The sequence below is a fragment of the Eublepharis macularius genome, chromosome 4 (assembly GCF_028583425.1).
Source record: "Eublepharis macularius isolate TG4126 chromosome 4, MPM_Emac_v1.0, whole genome shotgun sequence".
Lineage (NCBI taxonomy): Eukaryota > Metazoa > Chordata > Lepidosauria > Squamata > Eublepharidae > Eublepharis > Eublepharis macularius.
In genome coordinates, this window is record NC_072793.1 from 150,961,557 (window position 1) to 150,984,053 (window position 22,497).

The window sequence follows — 22,497 nt, forward strand, 5'->3', positions numbered from 1 at the left end:
GTTTTTGCCACCGTGAAAAGAAAATGACAGCAAAGGGGGGACCCATGGATCAAGTTTTTCTTGGAGTACAATCTCTCTAAAACTTTGAGGGTCTTTGGAGGACAGTGAGGACTATGTCCCCTGCAAATTTGGTGGGCATTGGACATTGGGAAGGTCAGTTTGTAACCCCTCAAAGTAGCTTCCAGCAGAGAGTCCCATCTTTGCCACTGTGAAGAGAAAATAACAGCAAAGAGGGAGACCCATGCATCATGCCTTTCCTGAGGTGCAATCTCTCTGAAACTTGTGGGGTCTTTGGAGGACCATGAGGACTATGTTCCCTGCAAATTTGGTGGGTATTGGACATTGGGAAGGTCAGTTTGTGGGGTGTTTAAAGGGCCCTGCCCCTTGCATGTGGAGTCCCCCCTGCCACCTGCCAGCTGATAGTTTAAAGGGAACTTTAAAGGGGGACACACAACGAACAACTAACATGTTTGTGAACAGGGTCATGTTTGTTACTGTTCACTGTTCATTGTTCATGGATGGCAATGGACAATGAACAGCTTGTTCTGGGGTTTTGTTCCGTTCGTGCTCATGTCTACTCTGAGCCCACTTGCGGGAAGAGCAGGTTATGAATTTAATGAAATAAATAAATAATAAATATTAGATAAATGACTGATATAGATTACTTTGGGTAAAAGTCTACAATGAATTTGTATGGTTCCACTGACTGCAAGCACACACACATTTGGAAACCTATAGGACAGCTCAAGTGTAAGGAAAGAATAGCAGTTTGAACTAGTTCTTTTTACTATTCAGTTTATTGTTAGAACTAGTTCTTGGGAAAAGCTGAAAGCATGATTCAGTCTTTTCAACTGAGTCAGTAATACTCTTAGCTCTTAAAGTCATGCTTTCTATTCCATTTCAAATTTGTTTTTTATTTATAAAAGGCTTCATGAATAATACGTAGGTATTTTCCTGAACTGTTATGCATTTATTGACATACAAGAGGACGTGTTAGAATCTTCCAGTAATGTCATGATGTGTAGCCATGGACCTAACAATGGATTATTAAGCAGAGTTACACTCTTCTAAACCCATTGACTTCAGGATTTTATAAATATAAAACTATGCTTAAAATTTCAATCTAAATGTTTCATAATACAAATACTGAGTCACCAAAATGGGCCAAGCTGCTTTACGCTTCATCACACACAATTTTGGATGATAGTAGACAACAGATGTTTTAGTAAGATGCTAATCTTTGGAGAAAAGCTCTATCAGCAGCTTTTTTGCGCAAGAGTCAAAGGAACCTCCATGTGCAGAGGCTACTTTAGTGGTGGTAACAGTTTAGGAGGATTGTTATCTTCATATCCTGCACATAGACTTTATGCAAGCATCTTGCTGGCAGCTGTGGGAAATAAGATGTTGGTCTACATGAACTTGGCTTTGATGTATCAGAGTTCTTACGTTCTTATTTGCTAAATGGAGGCCTAGATTGGTTTTGACTATCGGTTGACAGGTGTCGCTTATGAATTCTTGATATAATTGCAAAGTTCGGTTTATTGAAACTGAAAAGTAACAGCTATGTTTTCCCAACATCGTTTTTGATGTATTTGTCAAAATTCAAGGATGTTGCACTGAAAGAGTGGCCATCTTTAAATTGCCATTTAAGAAATGTTCCCCTAAGTCAATTTCTTTAGGCCTTTGATGTTTTTAATGCATAACTTGAAGAGGTCAAATAAGACCACTTTGATTTCTTTTGCAGTTAGTTGGATCTCAGTTCCCCAATTCATGTGGTTCACAAGACATCACATGGCATCACTTTTTCTGATCTGTGGCTTATCATCTTGCCACTGAACTTGGAAGAGAAGAACTTTGTGAACATACATCACAAAATTTCATTAGAGGATGTATATCAGGCAACATGTTGGCATCATGAGCACAGTCGATGTTAGCTACTATAAATGGAACAAAGGATGGAACTAAAGATAGGAGAGGAAGGAGACAACTGAAAAAATAGGAGCCATAGAACAGTAAGCATCAGAACCTGATACATTATGAGGCAATCATATTAGAAATCTATACTACAGTTTCATTGTTAAAAACAGCATTGTAACTTGTCATTCTGATAGTTGGGATGTAGGGTTGTGACAGGGGTGTGGGGGTGGAATGTCTTTTTCTGACATTTTCCTTGTTAGATATAGCAATTGGTTCCTCTTATTCTTTCGTCTTTCAAAAGAGGAATTCTTTTTGATTTCACATTAATTTATCTTTGAGCTTTTTTCACTGAGTGATAGTGTAAATTTCCTCATCTAGGGATTTCTGCTTGTTGTTGTGCCACTGTAATACGATAAAAAGGGTAAAAAGCAATCTGATGCAGCAAGGATATATTTAGACAAGTCCTAGCTCGTGTTTAATTGTTTCTTTAGTGGTTCACCTTATGCTTAATTTTTCAACTATGCTTTTAGTATATAAATAAATAAATGCATTATTTCTTAGATATCTAAACTGAGTCTTCCTCTTTACAAAAGTGGAATTGATTCAAAACTGACTCAAATTCAAGAGAAATAGATAACGATTGCTGGATTTCAGGGAGAAATCTGGCAAACAAAATTAAGAGAATTCTACTTAACCACCCTAGGACAAGTTGCAGTTCTTATACCCCTGTCTTCCTTAGCTGTATCATCACAAATTCAAAAGAACCACCTTCTGGAAGATTATTTTGTATGTGAGGCACTTCCTGACTATCTGCCATGGTAGACCACTGCTCCTGAGATTGCCTTTCCATTCAGCTGCCTGTCAGCTGTAGCAGACCTGTCATCCCCCTCAATGGCTCGCCTCTTGGCCTCAGATGTGGGTGATTGATACCAGAGTTGTTTCACCCTGAAGGCCTTGTACTTGGCCCTGGAGGCTGTTCTTGCCATCAGAAACAGTCCTCCCATCGCCTCTCCAGCCAGGGTTCAGAGCCCTCATTTTATCCTCCTCCTGGACTGGGGAACACCAGGCTCAACTCCCTGGGCCAGGGGCTGTAGCATGGCCTTGCCCTGTTCCTGGCCCTGCTTCTCTGGGATGGCTTCTACCTGTTCCCTCCCCTCCCCCTTGCTAGGGCTAGTATTCGTATTCGTATTCATACTCGTATTCATATGTATTCGTATTCGCGTTCGCGTTCACGTTCGTGTTCGTGTTCATATTCGTATCCGTATTAAATTCAATTTTTAGCCCTCCCTTCCCCCAAACAGGTAACAGAGCGAGTTACAGTAGTCTATTCTGGCTATCACCCTTACTCTTGCCCACCAGGACAGAGACTGGGCCAGAGATCCTGGACGCACATGTGCAGATGCAGCTGACCACTCTGTGGTCCTGGCTGATGACATGGTGGCTGGCCTCTGCTGGCCTGGCCATGGCCTCAGGGCAGGTGGGGGCTGGCTGCTTGCTTTGCTCTCACTCTGCTGTTAGCTGCACCCCTTCAGGCCACCGCCTGCCCCAGCAGCAGCTCCTTTCTTGCCACTGCTCTTCTGGCTGCCCCTTGCACCAGCAGCAGTCTCTTCACTATTGCTGCCTTTCCCAGGGGCAGTCCCTTAGCTGCTGGAGACTTCCTGGACGTCGAGCCTCCCTGCAGGGCTAATGGAGGCCAGGTAAGTTCCTTGTGGCCACTGGGGAATAAGGATCACATGAGGACTGATTGGTGCCTTGCTGGTCCTGGCCTCATCCAGGTCGTGCTGTGGCATCAGCCCTAGACATTGCGTAATGGATTTGACAAAACTCTGTAAAACAAAAGTTACCTCTAGACTGATGCTGGTGGATGTAAAATGAAATCAACCACATCTAGCTACAAGATGGAAGGCAAAGTGGAAGCAGGAGTGACATTAGAAAAGAACGAAAGCAGATGTGTATGGAGAGATTCTCTGGCCTCCTGGTAGGTTACAAGATTGTGGCTGATAATGAGGATCTCAAACTGCCCTCGTCAGTGACCTTTTTCAAAAGCCTTAAAATATTCACTTGATGTTCACCCCAAACTGAATTTTCATATAAAATTTCTGGGAAAGCTCTTCCAGCACAGTGACAAGTTCAAAGACAGGGATGTGATACCTAACACTAAAGAAAGAAAAAAGGTAATTCTTTCAAATGTTGTGGATCAAAGTACAAATTGTTACCCTCATTGTTCAGTGGAATAATTACGAAAATCCATTTGCCAGTAAATGTGCCTTGTCTTGTAAATCAGTGGGTCATTAACCTTAACAATGTCAACGTGTTGTCACTATCCAATTCAATTAAACAGCCAAGGTAAGTCTTAAGAACATATTCCAGACTGGAAAGGGAAAAGATTCTACAATTATACCATCACATTTTTATAATGCAGTCAGTAATATTTCAGTTCCATACACAGAAATCAGGGGACAAAGTAATTTATGCTAAATCCATCATGGAGAAACGTAGACACATGCCGAGCAGAGGGAGATAAGCTGAAATTGGTGAGATGTGAGAAAAATTAAATAGAATGTATCCTCTAGTCTACATTGATGATATATAAGCTTAATCCTATGTTCTCTGAGGGGAAAAGAAAGGAAAACAAATAAATAGTTATGCCAGTCTGGAGCAATGCTTTTAAGAGTAGTAAGTTTGAAAGAATGAGCACTGTCTAATTTCCTCCATATACCAATATCCACAGAGGTTTCACCACTTCCAGATAAGCAAGCAAAAGGAAGGATGCAATACCTCATGCCTCTTGCCCCGAAGACCTGTAGACAGAAAGACAGAGAGACAGAGACAGAGACAGAGAGAGAACTGCAGATTCTATTATTGTAGCATAGAGAATCTGGTGATTCCTAGAGAGGGCTGACACTACTTCCAGGGTTTTCCTAGAAGCACTCATGGCACCCCATCTCTCCACCCTTCTCAGACTCCCGCTGGTTTCCAGGCACAGCCTGCCAACCCTACCACTGGCTCTCTGGATTAGTTGCCCACTGGGCAATTTTCCTGTAAGTTAAATGGCCAGTTCAGTCTTGGACCTATTACACAAGATATCTGAGTGAAATTCATATCCCATTTTGCAGTTAGTATTGCTTATCTTAGGGCAAAACAAGATGTTACGGCATCCATGGGCCTGGTGCATGGACACCACTACCATTTTAGAGCTGAACTCAGACCATTTAAAAATTCCACAAGGGCCTGACCCTGATCAGGCCCACAGTGTGGCTGGACCAAACAATCTTGTTTACCCCCACCCCTTCTTTTCAAGTGCCAAAACAGGTCCTCTTTTGGTAGTTGAAAAGGCAAGGGGAGGGTAAGCAAGATTACCTAGTTTCATCATGCTGCAGCAGGACCTTGCTGCATTTTTAAATGGTCTGCATTCAGCTTGAAAATGGAATGGACATCATAAGGTCTATTTTGGTCTTTTGAATACTCACTACTTCGTGTTCACTACTTAGGAAATTATGAAGAAACAGAGACAGCCATACTGGACCTTACAAAATGTTTGCTATCACCATTCTCATGCTTCTTACCTCAGAGCCTCTCAGGAACGATTACAGAGCACTCCTTAAAAACGTTGTCTTCATCCATTGTATCCTGCAGGGAAAGGACTTCAATAATCCACAAAAGCTAGCTGAGGGGGCAATAACTCACCCACAAGACAAGCTAGGCAACTTCCTTGGATAGATTCTCTTCACTGAAGTTGAACTCTTGCCCAAGCAATTTATTGCTCTTTGAAGAAAAATGAGAAATTCTCTCCACATCATTAGAGCTTCTAGAACTTTTCCTATAGAATTCTCCAATAAAAGCCACCATTTTATCACAAAACTCTTCTCCACAAAACCAATGTCCTCTTCTCATTTATCCTTACAATGTTTCATTATGGGGTTAACTATGGCTAAACTGAAAGGGTCATGGGGATAATGAGTAGAGGTGGGCACAAAGAGCAATACAAACCAAAAAAAAGGCACAAACAGCCCAATCTGCTGTTCGCGAACAAGCTGGTCATGAGGCCCCATTCTAAATGAACAGGTGGTCGTTGCAAGCCTCATTCGTTGCTTCAAATCATCACTATGCCATGGAAATGGAGGTATGCATCAAGAAAGTTTCTGTCTCAGTTTGGGTTCTGGGAGTTTCAGAACCATCTCATTTCATTACTAGTTAGTTTAGGCTCAGCTGTCCTGGCTCAGAACTGATCCGTTTGATCTACTGAATTTTTTTATTATTATTATTATTCAATAGTGCTTACTCCCAGGGAAGTCTCTTTTGAATTGCAATGCAGCCTATTCCTTCCAAACATTTCAAAAGCTGATAACAGGGGAGGGATCTCCCCTTGTGAGTACTGAATTGGCAGGAAGGAAGACACATTTACTGGGTAGTTACAGGGTGGGAGATGCACTCACACCGTCAGGTCTATGGATGGCAGGCTATGGCAGATAGATCCCTGTACTCTCATCGCAAGCACTCCATGGTCTTGGTTGAAAGGCTTTATTCAAGGAATCAAATCATGTTCATAGATATGTCCACAGGTTGATCAAAAGGTTGACAGGAATAACAAGATCTGTAAAAGTTATAGTTCTTATAGGTCCCAAGTACACATCCCCCCTCCCAACAGGAAAACATAACTTTTGGTGTGAAGTTCTGAGAACTTACATGCTTCGTCTAGACAAAGGAGAGAGGCAACAGATTAAGAATGAAACACAGTATTCTTCTTTCCCCTAAGAACTAGCAGGTTTGCAAGGTGAGAGACACTGAGCTTCAAAGTACAAGAGATAAGACATTCTAGATACAGCAGGCCTGTGAATACAAGGCAAGTTATGGCATCAGCAATATGATATCTAGTCACAGCATAGAACAATGGTTCAGCACAAAACACTGGTTCACAGCAACACCTCAGCTGAAAATAATGGCATGGATGGGCGACAGACATGACACACGCAACACACATTGGTTTCATTCCTCCTTCCAGCCAACAGAGTTAGTTTGTAATGTAAGGTGTCTTTCCCCTTGGGATTTGATTGGCACTGTTCAGGAAAACTGCTGGAAGGTGCAAACTGAAAAGAAACACACAAACTTTTTAGTAGGAAAGACTCATTTCAATTTATTTTCCCAGATTTAGTTCAGAGTTCGGGAAGCTGCTTGAGCATGCCGATCCAGTGAGTTCTCTGTGTAATTTCAGCTCATCTTTTCTGTTATGCTTACTCTTACATGGAAGTTTGCTGAGTGACCTTGGGCCTGTCACACACTCTCAGCCTAACCTACCTCATATGGTTGTTGTGAGGATAAAATGGAGGAGAGGAGAATGATGTAAGCTGCTGTGAGTCCCCATAGGATAGATAGGTGGGATATAAACGAAGTAAATCAGTCAATCAATCAATCAATCAGGTACTACCCTGAAAATTAATAAGATCAACAGTGTCCTGAGCACACTCTAGTGTGACTGATGAGTTCAGGAAGGCTACCACATATTTATTATTCCACAGAATGTGTAAAACAGAATTTGCGGGGGTGGGGGTAAGGAATAGTTGATATCTGAAATGTTAGGTAGTTTTCACTGCTTTATTTATTGTATATTAACTGCTACAAGCCTACAAAACAAAACAAACAAGCCAAAAATACTCTTGGAAATTGCTGTTGAATAACATGGGACTTACATCAGAGTAGACTTGCTTAGGATTGCTTTCCACCACCCATCCTGTGAGCTGTTCACCTACTCTGCCCTTTTAAAAACACTCCTCCCACCCACATTAAAAGGAAAACTGATGGGAAAAAACAGAGATCTTTTTAGATGGGGGATGGATTCAGGCAATCCTGCTGGCTTCTTGCCTGCACTTGGACAATGGAGATTGGTGGTGATTAATGTGATAACATCCCCTCATCATGGGAAAAAATTGCAAAACACAAGGAAACATAGTGCCAACAGGCAACTGTAGGATGCATGAGTAATAATTTATTAGCACTATAGAAAAAGAAAAAAAGTGAACATAATGCAGGATTGTTTTTAATGCCACTGCTGCCCGCTACCTCTTTGCCATAATTACCTAGGACTTAAAGATGAGAACTTTGTTATGTTGTAAGCCCATCCATCTAGCCCTGCCACCACCCATCTGCAAGGATAAATTGAGAGAAGGGTGGAGGGACTACAAAGGAGAGTTGCCGAAGTTCTCCCTTGAGGATGAATTTCTAGAGGGCTCAGGAAAATTGAAGAACTTCTGAGAATTCTTAGTGAAAGTTCAGAATAACTGAGCTCAACTAACTAAGGAAAGCTGAGGGTTCATGCATCATTGATCATTCCATGCAGTTTGCATGGTTTCAGTTTTCCATGTAACTCTTTTCAGAGGTGCCAACAGATCCATTAAAGGATCTGGGAAATCCCAGCTGTGCAGGGTGAAAAGGCAAAGTAGCTTGTTAGGTTTTCTGTCTCAGGTGCAGAGTCCTTTCAGAATGCTTGGTGTTTCTTGCCACAGTTTGCTCCCTGCGGGTCTATTAACGAAAAGTGTTTGTGAAAGCAAGTGAAGGTGTATATAATAATATTGCAGATGTTAAGACAGATCCCATGCTTGCAAGTCCATGCTATATTTTCATACTTCCTTCACTTGATCCTATTGCCACTACATAGTAGGGTATTTTGGCTTTCTCTTACTGGGCTTTATCATCTGAGACTAAATGTTTTGGCACAATCTGTTTTGTACCCTTTTCAGTGTCACGGTTGGAGATATTGGCACATAAATACACTTACCTTCATTACAAGAGACTCACTATATATTTTAAAAAATTACTGAGATCACACATTCAACTGTTTTGTTGTTGTATTCAAAAATGACCCTTTGCAAAATCTGACAAAGCGAGGAAGAGCAATGGAGTGGAGAGAATCATTCCCTTGATACAAATGAGAGCAATAGATAAAGATAACCAAAAATCTGTCCAGGCATGTATGCCCTGGTAATTTGTCAGCAAAATCTGAAAAGTGCTGCTACAGTCTTTTCAACTGACACGAGTCACAAACTTTACAGAGCCAGTGAAAATGCATCAATCTAATGTAGTTGTGCTTCCAGTCACAAAGCAGCAGCACAGGTGAGGGATATCATTCTGAAAACTCCCCTGTATGAAAAACACAAAATTTTCCTGTAAGTTAAAAATGAGCACATCAGAAAAAAATGAGCTGGGTGGTGGAGAATCGTCCGGAGAAACAGTGGCAGAGATCTCAATCTGAATCAGACTGAGAGTGCCTTAGAGCCCATTGGAAGACCTATCAGGTGTCAGTGGAAGCGGTGAAGAAGAGTTACTTCTTTATTGCTATCACTGCATTGGCCATTTCACAACCAGTTCAGTTTTTAGTAGTAAATACATAGTAATTCTCAGAAAGATAGTGATTTGGCTTTTAGTAGTGATATTTTTGCATACTTTATGCCAAGAAAATCTCTCAGATCTCCTGTGCCTTGAACACTAGTTTGATGGTAGGTCATGCAGTAGGGGCATATGTAGTAGAGGTGTGTATCTGAAAAGTTTTCATTTCACTTTTCTTTACAGGGGTTACAGAATAATTGAGTCTTGTTACTAGTTTTTTTTCCAGCTGGGGCAGTGCCGGCTCGGAAACTTTGTGTGTGGGGGGTTCATTTCATGAGTTTCGGCTGCCTGTGCAAATGTGGGCTGCACATGCATAAACACACGCTCTTCTTTTCAAGGAGGTGAGGCTGTGGGGCAGCTGTTTTTGCATACAACAGGACAAAAATCACACAGTCCTCTCTTTAAACCATTGACACACCAACTTTGAGAACACACAACAATGGGGATCTGTGTTTATGGACCCCGAGGAATGGGGAAGATACACATCAAGGTGACTGTCGGCAAGCTGTGCAAGCACGCATGCACTGTTCTTTTCACATCATCCAAAAGCCCTTGGATCCAATGAGTTTCTCCTCAAGCACATGAAAACTCACACAATAATGGACTCCAAAGAAGGCGAGTGTTGTTGGTGGCTGCGTGCACATAATGGCAGGAAATAAGCTGCACCAGCATGGAGCACAAGCAGGAGAAAGCTCCATTACCAACCAGTACGGCACAGAAAAGGGCATTTAAACCCTGGGATCAGCTGTTTGGTGGGGAATTCCCCGTCAAGTAGCTGATCCAAACTGGTGCTTCGAAGCGGCATGGAAAGGGGAATGTAAACCCCAGGATCAGCTGTCTTGTAGCTGATCCAAGCCAGCGGGGCTCTCCAAAGTGATCATGGCACATGTGATCAATTTGGAGAGCTGCCAGAATGCCGTTCCACGGCATTCTGGCTGAAAAAAAGCCCTGCTTGGGTCCTAGGGCTGGCTGCCGTTCCCTCTATGAACCAATGTTGCTGCTCCATTCCTCCATTCACCTGCTCTCAGAGCCAAGCTATAAGTGACACCTTACCCAGGTTGGACACTTGTCAGCTTCCCTCAAGTTTTGATGGGAAATGTAGGCATCCTGGTTTTACAGCTTGGCTCTCCATTACAGCTGCAAGGCCAGGATGCCTACATTTCCCATCAAAACTTGAGGGAAGCTGACAAGTGTCCAACCTGTGTCAGGCATCACTTGTAGCTTAGCTCTTAGTCCTTTCCCCTGACATGGTGCATTCAACTAGTGCCCTTGCAAGATCCTGCTCTGTAACAGGCCTTTCTGGAACAGCCTCCTGAAACAAGTAAGAGACAGCTTCTAACCTGCTTGTATTCCATGCTGTAAAACAGATTTATTTAAGAGAGCTTTTGATGTCTCCCGAGAGAATATATAAACAGCAATGGCATATTTTTGGACAGCTCAGTATAGTCAAATAGTTTAATTTTGCTCATTTTTTTTTGTTTTATTGTTGTATTACTGTTTTCACCTGTGTTCTAACTCACTTTAGGTCCCACTTGGGTGTGGGAGAAAGACAGTATATAAATATATTTTACCAATAAATATATAAAAGGTTCAGCTCACATTCTGAAGAGACAGTTTTGTACTTGCAAGTCTTTTATTTAGGGTGAGAATACTAAAATGTGAACTCCCACTTTAAAACAGAAATAATATCATTCAACCACCCCATTCTTACCTTATTCTGTTAGACAATAGTCCATTGTTTACCTCCAGTAAAATATGTCTTGCTTGAGAATGTAGAGAGGTTGCAAAATTGATAAATATAGCACTGATAGTGAAGCAAACAATTTTGGGGTCTTTTTGAGGTTGCAATGCATGGCCTGGTAAACAGTGGGAGAATGGATGGGTGGGGACATGGGGGCATCTGTAATGGTGTGACATCACTTCCAGTTTCTAGGAAGTGACATCAAGCTGTTATTGAGAGCATTTTTTATTTTTTATTTCTTCTGTTGGCTGTCAGGGTGCTGGCAGGCAAGGCCCAAGGGAAGTGGGAGATCATCAGTCTCCAGTGGGCATATGGCAACCATAGGTCTTTTTAAAAATGTTTTCTTTTTGTGGAAAGGTATGGAAAGTAACATGTTTGTCATGTTCATGAAATGTATTTAGCAGCTACATTAATGAAATGTTATAAATCAAATAGAGGTGTTTGCCGCAAAAGCAATAGAGCTATGGATGCATGACAGATTAGGAAATGTTGTTTCCTTTATTAACTATAATGTAATTAATCAAATGTCAAAAGTTCACTTGTAAATGCCAGTAATTTGACAAGAGTGGAAAATATTTGCTCTACCAGTTAGTTGACATACATACATACATGGATGTTTTAAGGGGTTTTTTTTCCAATTGTCTTTTTTAAAAAGTCCTCCCCCTACATCCAAAATCTTGACAAAACTAGCTTACTTTAATATATAGTCTCTCTTCCCAGTTCTGGATATATCATTCAGAAGCATTGTTCTGTATGATGAATTCAAAATGTGAAGTGATGAGACAGGAACATTTCAGGCGAGAGGTCATGCAGATATGCAGTCTGACTCCACAAACAAAACAAAACAGCTATATTTCTATAGAAATTCAAATCATAGTCTAAAATCTTCAGCATCCATCCTTCTTAGGACAAGCTTGGGTCCCTGGAGGGATATCCATCATGGCCAAACTTGTTAAAATTCCTCAGCTCCCCTTGAAACTGGCACTTCACAAGAATCCTAATCAAAAGCCACACTTCGGTGCCATCAGAAGTCAAGTGAGAAATGATCGTGATACTTTTCGCAACTAGAAGACCACTCTTCTATCCCCCTCCCTTCCCCAAATACTAAGATAGGAAATTAATGCTCTGAGGAGGTCCCTGCAGTTGTTAATATGAAAACACAGCAGGACTGCAAAGGGCAAAATGTAATGGTTTCATGCCACTTCATTCCTGTGGTTTACACTGGCAAGCAAACAAAAAAAATATTTTTTTGCTTCAAGGAATTTAACATCTGACTGTGAAGGTCTTCCAACTGAAAGCAAAGTGGCTATTGCATGGCTGTATGTCATCGGCTTTACTTATGGAGTTATTTCTATCAGTAGGCACCATAGAGGGCCTCTCTTTCTACTTCTCAGTCAGTCAGAAGAAAAAGTTATTTCCCTTTGGGCCTTTACCTGTTGAACAACCATCACATTGAAGGTAAAGAATTAGTAGAGAAATGTTTCCTCTGTAAAGTGTTGAATCCTCACACTGAGCTTACCTCACTCTTAATGGCACAATATTTCAAGCCCAGTGACTCATTTTAAAAAGCTGAGAACTTATACACTGTAAAATAAATATAAATACTGCGAGGCTACAGCTAAACTAGTGTGTCACAAGACCTTCCGTCCTCTTCCCTGTTTTTCAAAAGACCTGTCAAAGATCTCTATCTAGGGTTGTCAGCCTTCAGGTAGTGGCTGGAGATCTCCCGGGATTACAACTGGACTCCAGGCCACAGAGATCAGTTCACCTGGAGAAAATGGCTTCTTTGGGGGGTGGAACTCTATGGAATTATGCCATGCCAAGGTCCTTTCGCTCCCCAAACCCCACTTTCTCCAGGTTTCTCCAGGTTTCATCCCCCCCAGATCTCCAGGAATTTCCCAAGTTGGAGCTGGCAACCCTATCTCTATCTCTGGATTACCTGTTTCCATGCAATATTTCTTGTGTTTATCATGCTGTGTTAAACAGTCTTAAGATCTGAAAAGGGCTCAGTTACTCTTTCTGTAACATACTAGCTAGTGGTCAGAGACAGCATTTGATGATAGCAGTAAAATTAGCACAGAGGAATACTTACTACTTGCGCATAGAATGAGAGATTCAAGAACACTCCAGAGACAAAAATTTCTGACTAACCATTTCCCTCCTTGTTATTTCCATGAGAAAATGTCATGTGTCTAAAAAGTAAACAGACTACCTTCAACAAGATTTTAAAAGAATGTTTCACATGTGTTAATGACCTGATAAATCCTCAACATATTCTTCCTACATTTTCATTACATGAAGTGTTTGTTTTGCCTAGTTTCCTCAGAGTGGACCATTTCAACTAGTAGGTGTAGCGTACACATATTTCTTTATTAGAAAATGATCCCAGCATACATAAAGCTAGCAGGTCAGGAATACGGTTTCTGCCAAGTCTTTGTCCTTGAAGAAGCTCATCTCAGCTTTAAGATTTAGAGGCCCACCACTTTCCCTGCAGAGTCTGAACTATTTTCTGCACAACAGCAGTGGGTATCACATGCTCAGTCCATTTAAATCATATATAATAGCAAATGTGGGAAGCTGAAAGTAACTCAGCAATGTTCAAGAACCTTTGAAAACATCACAGAGGAGGACAGTAGTCTATTCTCAAGGACTAGGAATCCTCTTCCCATCACCATAAAAAGTGAAGTCTCAAACACTGCCTCCTGGTCACACTTGTCAAAAGGAGAATCATGTGAATAAATTGAGGGATCATGGGACACATGAAACTGCTTTATCCTGAGTCAGGCCATTAGTTCATCTAGCTTAGTATTGTCTCCTTTGATTGGCAGAAGCTTTGCAGGGTCTCAGCTAGATAAAGATGCAGAGAAATTTCAGACTTGCAGGTCCCCTCTCAAAGCAAACAATCTTCTGCTCCCATCCTTCATCAGCCTTTGGCCCCTGCCACTTCTCACCTGGCTGGCAGAAGGGAAAGGCACATGGAAATGGTGGGTACGGGTCTGAGGCACATGTGTAAAGTTCACACGTCCACCTACAGTGCCATAAAATGACATCATTTCTGGCACAACGTGGAAGTGATGGGTAATGATAAGTGATTATTCTCTAAAAACTGGCCCCAAACACTAAGTTTCGGGCCAATTTTTTGAAAATCAACCCTCTGACACAACCATTCACTTCCACATCACACCAAAAATGACGTCATTTTATTGTGCTGCTTGCACTCCACACATGCATGCAGGTAAGTGTCCCTCGCCCCCATGGTTTGGACCCACGGGACCTGGCAACCCTAAGAAATTTGTTTGCTTATTTAAAAAATTTATAAGCTGGCTCTTCAGTGACCTCATGTGAATCACCTGGTTATTCAGTAAAAGTTTCACAAGTAATAGATATTGAAAATGAAAGCTTGAGGAATAAGCTTGTTAAAGTTCTGAGGTAAACTGCCAGCAGAGGAATTTTTTAGGCAACATATAATACAGGCCTCTTGGGGAGGCCTAACAGGCATCAGAGCAGATCTTAGTTACTGTAACCAAGGAAATGGTAACTCTGTGGGGGGTATAGTAAGGGTATGCGTAAACAAAATCCCAAGCTGTAAAAATCACGAAAAAAACCCTGGTTTTGAGCCTTACTTGTGACTTTCCGGAACAGAAACACTAGTCCTGGCTGCTTGGTAGTCATGGAAACTATCCCTCACAAAATTCATGTTTTTTTCCAGGTTCCAACATTTACCAGCCATGGAGCATGAACTCACATTTTATTTTGAATTTCTGTACTAAATTTCTGCCTTCCAATCAGATTGTTGCAATGGAGAGGAAAAATGGCAAAGTTGTCATTTTTCTTCTCCCTTCTTTATGGGTTGGAGAAAGATTTTTTTCTTGTAAAAGCAGAAAAGCCTAATTGGTGGGGGGACTTCTTCAGGGGCCTATAGAATCTAGAATTTAAACATTTGCTTGAAACTTGGGGTTCTTTCAAGGACAGACAGAAAACACTCCACTGCAATTTTGGTAATATTTGGTTGGGGGAAAAAACTGTCTCCACAAACACAGAGACAGACATCATCCCATCCTACAATATAAAAAGCTAACTGTATTGCCTCCCCAGTCAAAATAAAAGGCAGACACAAAGCTTGGGTATAAAAATGGGCCACTTTATTAATTTCAACATAAACTGTCAATACGGCAAGGGATCTAATAACAACAACAACAACAACAACAACAACAACAACATTTGATTTATATACCGCCCTTCAGGACAACTTAGTGCCCACTCAGAGCGGTTTACAAAGTGTTGTTATTATTATTACCCCACAGCAATCACCCTGTGCGGTGGGTGGGGCTGAGAGAGCTCCAGAGAACTGTGACTCGCCCAAGGTCACCCAGCTGGCTTCCTGGAGGAGTGGGGAATCAAACTCGGCTCTCCAGATTAGAGTCCTGTGAGATTAGAGTCTAACTAACTAGTGGTACAGGTCAAGCCCTGGAATCACCCATGACCTCCGCCTTGACCTGTCTGGGCGAGCCCCCACTGCCGCGGGGGTGAGCCATACAACGCATGGCTGTGACCCAACCAGCCAGGCAAATGGTTCCCCCTCCAAGCCTGCATGCATATGTGGAGTGCAAGCAATGCAATAAAATGACGTCATTTCTGGCACAATGCAGAAATGATGGGTAACGATAAGAGATGATTCTCTAAAAACTGTCCCCAAACACTTAGTTTCGGTCCATTTTTTTAAAATCATCCCTCTAATATAACAATTCACTTCCATGTCACACTTCCAATGACATCACCCAGCTGGGATCAGGAGTGGAGCAAGCAGCAATGCCCACACCCCTGCCTTCACACAGCTGTGATCAGGAGCACCTTATTAAAAAACCTAAAATCTTGAAAGAACAAGAGAAAATCAGATGGGCGATTGATTATACTGCTCTAGCCTTCAAAATCACTGGCATTATTAAAAGACACTGGCATATCATTAATGACCTTCCAGGATGTGCTCTTCAGCCCATCTATAGGGTACCGCCGCACTCAAAATTTGAGAGACATCTTAGTACATTCAAGATATGAGGACATTCGCCCCAAATTATCAGTCCACAAGGGACATTTTGCTTGCTGGAAATGCAATGTGTGTATTTTTGCAGTCGAAGCCTCTGATATCAGTAATCCTTCTACTGGGACTAATTTTCAAGATGCATCATTTTCCACTTGCACAACACCCTTTGTCATGTATATTGTACAGTGTCCTTGCAAAAAATTATATATTGGCAGTTCTACTAGACCATTAAAGTCCAGAATACAAGAACATAGGTCTAGAATCAAAAATAAAGTAGTGGACGCCTTCCCCCAACCCCCTAGTCTCTCATTTTTTGGAAGCCCATTCTGGAAATAATTCGTTTAAATTTTCTGTTTTGTTAGTCCTCAAAAGCAACGAGGTTGTGAATCCCCAGAGGAAGCTTTTACAATGCAAAACAGAATGGATTCACAAAACAAATTCATTATCACCGAATGGTCTAAACAGCAGCATAGTATTCACTTGTTTTTTGTGATTTTCTATAGTTTTAATTGGACTTATGATTGCATGAAAGTTTTTGCATTAGGCATGTGGTGTCCCTTTAAGTGAACCAACTGACTTTGTATATTAAGCAATGATGCAAGCAGTGCACCACGGCAATGTCCATCAAAAACTACACATGGTAACTGGATGAGAAATGACCACATGCAAGTAAGCGGTTTGGGATTCTCTGACAGTACATTGAGGTGTATGAGATTCTTGTATAGTACATTGTTTAATATATAATATTATCTTTTTGGATAGATGATTGTATATCATTATGCCTTTGAAAAAGTGACCAATACGAAATGGGAAGAGAATGCTGAAACATGCCCATTAGGCTATCAAGAGGCTATCCAGGCTCTTCCCTACTCTGACTTCAATCAGTTGTGAAAAACCACACATCCTACATGAGGTTGGAATACATCAACATTTTATTGCATCATTACAGTGGAATATGAATGAAGTTGCTGAGTTTGAAGTTGGAGTAGAACCATTTGCACACATCTGGAAGAACAAACAAGAGAAAAACTAAATAAGAACTCATTGAACTATAAGTTCTGTAAGGACTAGTAACTTACTTGCATTTAAATTGTGTATATTGAGTCATGATCTCTACTACATTTTTGTTTGTCTAAAGTTGTTAATACAGTTCAATTAATGGTTGTTAAAGTGTTTGACATGATTGTTTTTCATTGTTGAATTAACTGAGGGTACTTTAAAGACTTCAGCTACTATACAATTCCTAATTTGCCTCCTGGGGTTTCCCCCTCCTTTTTACATTTCAGTGATCAGGAGTGGAGCAGGTGGTGATGCCTGCCCTTGCCTTCATCCAGCTGGGATCAGGAGTGGAGCAGGTGGCAATGCCATCCCCCCTTCACCCAGGTGGGAACAGGAGCAGAGCAGGTATCAGTGCCTGCCTGTTGCCTTCACCAGCTGGGATCAGGTGCAGAACAGGTGGCAATGCCTGCCCCCCACCTTTACCCAGCTGGAATCAAGCACAAGACAGGGGCAATGCCCACCCTCCTTCACCTAGGTGGGATCAGGCACAGAGAAGGTGTCAATGCCTGCCTCCCTTTCACCCAAGTGGGATCAGGCACAGAACAGGTGGCAATGCCCACTCCCCCTTCACCCAGGTGCAGAGAAGGTTACAATGTCCACCCCTGCCTTCACCCCACTGGGATCAGTAGCGGAGCAGGCAGCAATGCCTGCCCCCCTTCACCCGGCTGGAATCAGTCATAAAGGAGGAGGCAATGCCTGCTTGCCCATTCTCCCATTTCTAGAGTCCATTGTATTTTTTCCCACAACTGGCTTTGTTACTAGTAGGGAATAAAGTGCAAAGATAGTGGCGGGGGCTGAATGGAAGCCTTTGTCACTTTCCAAAAAGAAACAAACAACAGGCCATAAAAAGGAAGGAAGGAAAATACAGTGTTTTCAGTGGAAAGATTTTTTTTAAAAATCATCAGTCATTATAAGAGTAGGGAAATGAAATGAATGCAGAGAGAGCTTTGTTGTTTTAAATGCTGCTGGGTGGATGAAGCTCTCAAACTGGCTGACTGCTGCTTGATCACCATTTTAGGAATAAAAAGAGAACTTACAGTGAAATCCTAAACAGAGTTACTCCAGTCTAAGCACACAGTGTGTTTGTGCAGAAACGTATTTGGGGGTCTATAAAATCACCCTCCTTAGTTTAAACTGCTTGAAACATAGATGTTCTTTAGATTAGACAGAAGACAGCATTCTGTGTTATTTTGGTGCTGCTGAGTACAAAAACAGCTGTTCCTGAACCCCCAATTGGTCCCCATTTCCCCTATTGAAAAGGCCATGAAAATCATGAGAATGAAAGAAAACTAACAAATTTCCAGTCTGACCCAGCAATGCCCCACCAGAAACTACCCAATCACAATAAACATTTGACTCATCAGCGACAGATTTGAAAACAAAAACAAAAAATTCTAGATGCACACTCCTTGTATTGCCTATAGAAAAAAGATCTCATATTTATAGAGAGACAGACATCCAAAAGATTTTAAAAACTGACTAGTTAGCTTATGGACATTCTATCCTGCCTACAGTTGCCATCTCCAGGCTTGCAAGTTCCTGGAGATTTGAAGATGGAGCCTGGAGGTGGTGGAGTTTGGGGAGGGACATCAGTGGAGTATAATTCCATAGATTCTACCCTCCAAAAGAGCCATTTTCTCAAGGGGAACTTCTCTCTGTAATCCTGAGAGGAAGTGGGCACGAATCACAATACGAAGCAAAAAAACACACGGACCAGGCCGATTCATGGTTCATGAAAATGCAGTTCAACCACGTTTCCCACGAACTCCACGACTTTTTTTACCCGGTTTGTGAGAGTCGTCAGCTGTTTGTAAAGTTAGACAGGCTGGCGCCGCTGATCGTGTGTGAAACTGACAGCCCTCCTGCAGGAGCACTGGAAGAGCTGAGATTAAACTCCTATCCTCCCCTAAAGGTCTTTCCCAATGCCTCCTACCAGTGATTCCTTATAATGCCAGTTATTGAATCTAGGATCATCTGTATACAAAGCAGGTGTACTCCCATGACACCGGAGCACAGTCCTGACAGAAAACTGCAGGTAACTTTTATGGGGCATCTGTTTGAAAGAGATTGGTTCCCTTCACAGTTCCTTTTCTACTGCCAGCTAGCAGACTGCTTTGTTCCTTTATATTGCATTGCTCTACAGGAATCTAATCTTGTTTTTTAAAAGTAGAGTCAGATCTTTTGCTTGCATCAAAGAAAATAGAGATACACTATATGATGAAAGTGAATTACAGGAATTGCCAGAGCTCCCATAATATCATATCACTGCTATACTCTCAGCAATCAATGTGGGGACAAAATGTTTTTTCCCCCCTTGAATTCTATAATAAGCTACTAGTACCCATCTATTCCTCATCATTTTCAGCACCGCATTGGAAATATCACAAATTCTCTATGAGAAATCTCTTCTGTTTTTTATAAGAGGTAAGCCTCAAACTGATAACAGAGAATTTTTGAACCATAGTTGTGCGCCCCAGTCCTAACCGCTGGAAACCCAGCAGGTACAAATTGTCCACATGACACTCATGCCAAGAATGGAGAACACAAATTCTGATTGGAAGCCACTAAATGTTTGTACATTAGAAGTATGATATTTTTAATGAAACTCACTAGAAACTGTAGAACACAGAGGCGTACTACACACAATTTATAGTGATCCTACAGAGCACTAGGGGTGTGCAAGGGAAAAATTTTCGTCATTCTGTTTCGGTGTATTGTCGAAGGCATTCACGACCGGAGAACGATGGCTGTTGTGGGTTTTCCGGGCTGTATTGCCGTGGTCTTGGCATTGTAGTTCCTGACGTTTCGCCAGCAGCTGTGGCTGGCATCTTCAGAGGTGTAGCACCAAAAGATCTCTGTCTTTTGGTGCTACACCTCTGAATATGCCAGCCACAGCTCCTGGCGAAACGTCAGGAACTACAATGCCAAGACCACGGCAATACAGCCCGGAAAACCCACAACAGCCATTCTGTTTCGGCTTTAGCAGAAACGAGAATCTCTACCGGCTAAGCCGAAAGCCGAAACGGCCAGCCGTTTCGGCTTTCGGCTTTCGGCTTTGTTTCGGCTTTCGGGATTCGGGATTCGGCTTTTTTCAATGGGAAAATGACTCCGCGTCTTTCCGGACGCCTGGGGGAGGCATTTTCCCACCGAATCAAGCCAAAATTGGTGGGGACCTTCCTCTAACCCCTCTCTAACAACCCCCCAAGTTTCAGACGGATTGGACTTGGGGGGGCCATGTTATGGCCCCCCAAATCAGGTCCCCCTATCCTCTCTTCTTCATTATTTCCTATGGGGGGAAAATGAAGAGGCAGGCTTCCTTTGCCAGGGGTGGCATTTTGCATGCAAAATGCCCCCCAACCCTCTGGGGCCCTTCTCCCACCCTTCCTCCCACCTCCCACCAAGGCTCAGCCTGCTCCCCCTTGGGGGGCATTTCATGGCCTCCCCAAGTAGGTGGTGCTCTTATCTCCTCTACCACTGACAGGCAGCTGGGGGAGGCTTGTCTTGCCAGGGGTGGCATTTTGCATGCAAAATGCCCCCCAACCCTCTGGGGCCCTTCTCCCACCCTTCCTCCCACCCCCCACCAAGGCTCAGCCTGCTCCCCCTTGGGGGGGGCATTTCATGGCCTCCCCAAGTAGGTGGTGCTTTTATCTCCTCTACCACTGACAGGCAGCTGGGGGAGGCTTGTCTTGCCAGGGGTAGCATTTTGCATGCAAAATGCCCCCCAACCCTCTGGGGCCCTTCTCCTACCCTTCCTCCCACCCCCCACCAAGGCTCAGCCTGCTCCCACTTGGGGGGGCATTTCATGGCCTCCCCAAGTAGGTGCTCTCAGCCCCCAAAGTCCACCCTCTACTGCCCCATACAAACCCAATTCCCCCCATCTGCCAAACACAGACCCAAATCCCCACATTAGCCCCTCACAGACCCAAATCCACCCCCAGCTGCCCCACACCCACCATAACCCCAGGGACAGGCTGGCCAGCCCTCCCCCTTTGAGAACTCCTAAACTCTCTTTCCCAGGGCAATTCCACACAGCCCAGGGGTGCCACAATGGTGGGCACAGTCCTGAGTGCCAACTTATCCCTGGGAAAGAGCACCTGACACACAACCACCCCCTGACACCCCCCCCCACCTACAGAGAAGGCTGCCTAGCCTGCTCCATTGTTCCCAATGATGGGAACCAACCTCGCATCAAAGAAGGGAACACAGACACACAATGATTCAAGTTAGAAAAAAACTTTATTTTGTCACTTTCAAAGTACAATATAACATATCACAATAACTGTCGCCCACACAAAAGAACAACAGAATTAACTACACATCAGAGAATTTTAAAAATTTTTTTTTAAAAAAAAAAGTTAGAAAAAACTTAATTTTGTCACTTTCAAAGTGCAATATGGGTCAACAAATCACAACATATCACAATAACTGTCACCCACACAAAAGAACAACAGAATTAACTACACATCAGAGAATCTTAATTTTTTTAAAAAAGTTAGAAAAAAACTTAATTTTGTCACTTTCAAAGTGCAATATGGGTCAACAAATCACAACATATCACAATAACTGTCGCCCACACAAAAGAACAACAGAATTAACTACACATCAGAGAATCTTAAAAAAATTTTTTTTTAAAAAAAGTTAGAAAAAACTTTATTTTGTCACTTTCAAAGTGCAATATAGGTCAACAAATCACAACATATCATAATAACTGTCGCCCACACAAAAGAACAACACAATTAACTACACATCAGAGAATCTTAAAAAAAATTTAAAGGACAAACTCTAAATTTTAGAACATATTCGGGTAACATAGTAGGAGGGCACAACAGGGCATGGAAAAAGAAGCCCACTAGACAAGATTATCATAACTACCAGCTTCACACAACTCTCCCTCCACAGTTTGAATGCATTTTCTTCCTGTCAGCTTTGCAAGGCAAAGCACAGTGACAGGATTCCCTTCCCTCCTTTGCAAGAGGGGTGGGGGGTGACAGAAGGAGTGAGTGATTCACTCCTTCTCCCCCCTCCCCTCTTCTTAGAGCCTGCAGGAAGCCTTAGCTTCCAGCAGGATTTTGCTAGGCGCTTGCTAAGGCCAACGCCTAGCAAAAAAATGGCGATTCTCTCGATTGCCGAAAGAAAGCCGAAAAAGCCGAAACGTTTCGGCTTTCTTTCTTTCTTTCGGATACACGAAACGGTTCAGCTGTCCCTGAAACGTTTCGGGTACCCCGAAAGAAGCCGAAAGAGGTTTCTTTCGGCTTTCTTTCGGCATTCGGAATGCCGAATCGCACACCCCTACAGAGCACTAGTATTTCTGAAAAACAGATTGCTGAAACAGCATGTGGTATTTGAGCAAATAATAGTG